General features: G+C 38.3%; 1 pseudogene; it reads right to left on the bottom strand.

The window, feature by feature from the left end:
* Positions 1–2,542: 2,542 nt before the first annotated feature.
* On the bottom strand, positions 2,543–3,353 carry LOC103295808 (40S ribosomal protein S3a-like; annotated as a pseudogene).
* Between the last annotated feature and the right edge of the window lie 1,176 nt (positions 3,354–4,529).

Genomic DNA, 4,529 nt, shown 5'->3' with positions numbered 1-4,529 from the left:
GAAATTTTTTAAAAAAAGAAAGGACAATGCCTTCTATAAAATATTAGAAGAAGAAGAAGAAGAAGAAGAAGAAGAAGAAGAAGAAGAAGAAGAAGAAGAAGAAGAAGAAGAAAGGATCTTTCCCTTTGGAGAGATCTGGAAATTATTATTATGCTAAGTGAAATAAGCCAGTCAGAAGAAGACAAAGTATCACATGATTTCACTCATATATGGAATCTAAAGAACACAATAAACTGATGAACAAAATAAGTCCAGATACATAGGAGCATGGAACAGACTGTCAAATCTGATAAGGAAGTCAGGGGTGGGTGGGAAGAGATCAACCAGAAGTCACATTTAAAAGACTGTTTTCCTTTTAGTGCTGCAGTTTGACGATAAATCTACTAAGTCCACTAAGATATAACAATGGGGCTACCTGCAGCTCTCTCCTGAACTTTGTGAACTAAATTTCCTTTACATAGAAAGATTTCTCTGAAGGAGGAGAACAAAGAAAAGAGTCAGGTACATCTTTCTAGTCTCTAGAGATTGATATATGAATGTTAGATGCTGCTGTCTAGCCTACAAGGAAAGTGAGTGCCCCCAAGACAAATGTACTAAAGTAGTGATTGCCTTTAGAAAACCAAAGGGATAGCCCAGCTATTCTGAATATTACCAAACCTTACTAGTGAAGGCTTCATGTTCTGAATAATAAATTACCATTTAATTCTGCTGTCAAAAACAGTAGGTTCATTGCAAAATGTGGGATGACTGTAACAACATTTTAAGTCAACACCCAGTATTTGTTTGCTGTTGTTACCATAACAATCTCTACAAACTTAACAGATTAAACAATACCCATTCATTAGCTCAGAGTCCATGAAGTCAGAATCTGGGCATAGTGTGGCTCAGCTAGGTTCTCTCAGCCTGGCACCTTACACAGCCTGATATCAAGGTGTCAGCTGGCCTGGACTCCTACCTGGAGGCTCTGGGGAAAATTTGCTTCCAAGCTCACTGGTCATTTTCTGAATCCAGTTCCTGCAGTTGAAGGACTGGTGTCCCTATGTCTTTGGGGATTAAAAATGAACAAAAGAGACTTAAATCAAAATAGAGTTGGGAAGCTACTAAAGGAGAGCTTTCACGCGGTGCCACTCATTGCAATTTGCAGACCCCAGCAGGAAGATGATAAAGTCAGTGAAAAGGTTACTTTTTATTTTTCTCAATGATATCACAGGGATCTCTAATTCTCTCCTCTGATTGGTTTTCTTTAGTACAGCTCCAGTGAATCTGCTAGCTTCTTAGAAACCAGATGGCAAAAGCAGGAAAATATATTCCTCAATACCTCCAGCATTCTATATGGAGTCCTTCGAAGTCCAGGAAATCTGACTCTCAAATACAGAGTGGGGTAAACGTAGGTTTACAGTTGTGAGTATGTGTGTGCAACACAGAATTTATTTTTGTATTATTATTTATTAACTATTGTATTATTTACAGTGCAAACAACTATAAACCAACTTTTGCCCTCATCCCCCCCCCCCGCCACCCCCCAATCAATTTCCCCTGAGCATGTCTGTTCAGAAGGAAAGAGTACCTAAGGCCATGGGAGAGGGCAAATGGGTTTTGTACATTGAGGTTATTAAGAAATTTCTAGTGTCTACATGCAGTTCTCATAGTTACAATTTTTATATATGTATTTTGAGTTAAAAAATAAAAATGATTTATAATATGAGTTTGTGGCAAGAATAGACCTTGGAGGAATGCCAAAAATTACTATGTAGCCCAGCCAATGGCTGAGGCTCTGGTTTCCTGGAACAGTTCATGACAGAAGAGGCAGATAGGTCTATTTCCTGTGTAGATTAGGTCATTTTTATGTAATAGTGACAATGAATTGGGAGCAAATGAACAAAATTGCCAGGTGGTAAACCCTGGGTTTACCTCAGGTCCTAATGATTCTTGGATTCTGAAATAACAAGCCCAAGAAAGTTCCTTCACATTTAGCAAGTTTGTTGTTGCTTTTTGTTTTGCTTTTGGTCAAAGATGCTTCCTTGGGCGCTCAGAAGCTCAAAGCAGGGCCAAAAGTCACAGAGGGTCTTGTCCCATAAGAAGCCAGAGGCAAATACCTGCTAGATGCTACTCTATAGTTTCTTTCTTATGTTATAAACTGCTACCATTGATCCTGGAACAAGACAACACTCATATACCATATTTTGAGATTAAGTGACTGATCCATCAATAGGGATAAATTTACATGTGTACAAACATATTTCAAAGTGTGGTAGCATGTGGGTCTGTGAGGTAAAATAGAAGGGCCCAAAATAGGTATCGAAGTCCTGCCTGCTAGATTGTGATTCATTTATTTGTTGTATCTTTTTTTTTAAAAGAAATTTTATTAACCATCTCTAAAACCTTCAGATAACTACAGCTTAAAATAATCACTATCATTTCTCAGCTACTTAGGTATATAGATAAAATCCACATTACAGGACAGAAAAGTTCACATTATTATCAATTCAGAACATAATTCACCAAGCTGTAAGATTATTTTTATATGATCAGAAATAAAATATCACAAATAAGATTTTTTCTTTGTCACCATTAAATGTCTGAATTTTAAACAGATTCTTGGACTGGAGGCTCATATCCATCAGCTCGTTCAACTTTAGCACCTGTCTCATCTCCACTAACTTTTCCAGAACTGCTACCTTCACCAGGAAGCTCCATGAGTTTTCCCAATTCAAACTTGGGCTTCTTCAGCATTTTTACTTTTCTAACAAAGACAGCATGGAGCAGATAAATAGATTTCCAAGCCTTTTCTATGCCTTTTCCAATGCTGTCTGGAATCAATTTATTGACCACTTCTTTCAAGTCATTTGTCTGCACCTCTCGGGTCATGATTTCCATCATCTTCTTCTGGATTTGGTGATACTGAGCATAAGAGGTTTTCTGAATCTGATTGTTGTAAAATCAACACAGAATAGACAAAGCAAATAACCATCGGTAGCCTTGACATCAACATGAGCTTCAGTCATAGTCTCCACTTCTTGACCATGGAGCACATTTTGTCACGGGTAAGATCCATGCCATGGAAATTAGTCAGGCAGTGTTTGCCCTGAACATGCTCAGTAATTAGGTTGAATTTTCTAAATGCAACTCCATCATTCTGTAGATCAGCTAGGCTCAGTGCAAAAACATGATCCTGCAGATTCAATTTTGGTTCCTTGAATTCTGGTGACTAGTGTTTTTTCAATATTTCTTATGTTGAACATAGCTGGTGTTTTCACATTATACCAATCTTTCTTAGAAAATGAATCAACCACTTTCTTTTTGGCTCCCTTTTTGTCGCCTTTCATAAGGTGCTTGTTCTTGCCCACTGCCATGGTGCTGCTCAGAGAGCCAGAAGGGCCTCTTTGTTGTTTCTTTGATGTGGCACAGTTCCTGGTTACATCAGAGGCCCATACAAGTTTGAAGGTAGTTATGGTTGGGCAGAGGGGAGGGCTCTTTTTAGACTGATTTAGCCTTTAAGTGATGTGGTAAGAGAAGGAGAAAGTGAATGGAGGAAATAAAATATGCTATAGGGAATATTCTGCAGAGAAATATAGCGATATTTTTTCAGCAGTTTTATGAGCTATAACAACTGGTACTAAAAGCCAGAAATATTAGTTTAATGTGCATGTGATGTACACTTTAAAACACTAGGCAGAAAGCTTATGAATGGATTGTGAGTCTGGGTGTATCTACCTCCAAAGCCCATTTTACACACTGAGCTGTCATTCAAATCTGACTGGATATGCCAGCTGGGTGACTTTTGCAAAAGTATAGTGTTTTCATATGTAAAATGATAGATCATCTCAAAAGCTTATTCTACTAGTAAGTCTGAAAACATGATAGCATTCCCAAGAAATTAGAAGGATTTCACAAGGACATTGGCAAAATCATCCCCTTTCAGGCCAAGAAGTAATTTCCCCCAACTTTGTAAAAACATTCACACCCATTTAACTTCAGTTTATTCAAAGTCCTTTGGTTGTAAATAAATTAAATGTTTCAACAAGGTTATTTCTTTTAGAAAATAGATAGCATAACAAATAACAGAACAATTGTCACCAGGAATAACTTCTATGGTTTTACTCATTTTAGATTGTCTAATTTATTTTCACCCCTCAAGAGGAGTAAGGAACATTGAGCATGGCCCTAATTAAAGTCGTGTCATGTGTCATAGTAATTTTGACCTTCACTGAAGTCTCCACTTCAGTTACAAGTCTCTAATTGATTTGGCCTGTGCCCACCTTTCCAGGTCACCTCTACCTCTCAGACGAAGGCACACTGACCCTCTTGCTGTTCTTTGAATGCTCCAGTCTCCACTGCCCTAGGACCTGCCAATTCTCATTGCCTGAGCTGCTTTCCCATAGACACTTTCATGGCTTATTCCCTCGCTTTAAATTTAGATCTAGACACAGAAGACTCCTCCTTACAGTGAAGTTGTTTGACCAGACCAGCTAAGAGTGTGTCCTGTCTTCTCCCACCGGCCCTCTCTACCCTGTTTTCTTTACAGCACT

This window comes from Eptesicus fuscus, chromosome 3 (assembly GCF_027574615.1).
Source record: "Eptesicus fuscus isolate TK198812 chromosome 3, DD_ASM_mEF_20220401, whole genome shotgun sequence".
NCBI lineage: Eukaryota > Metazoa > Chordata > Mammalia > Chiroptera > Vespertilionidae > Eptesicus > Eptesicus fuscus.
The sequence above is the reverse complement of the archived record's forward strand: the minus strand, read 5'-3'. Positions and strand labels throughout refer to the sequence as shown.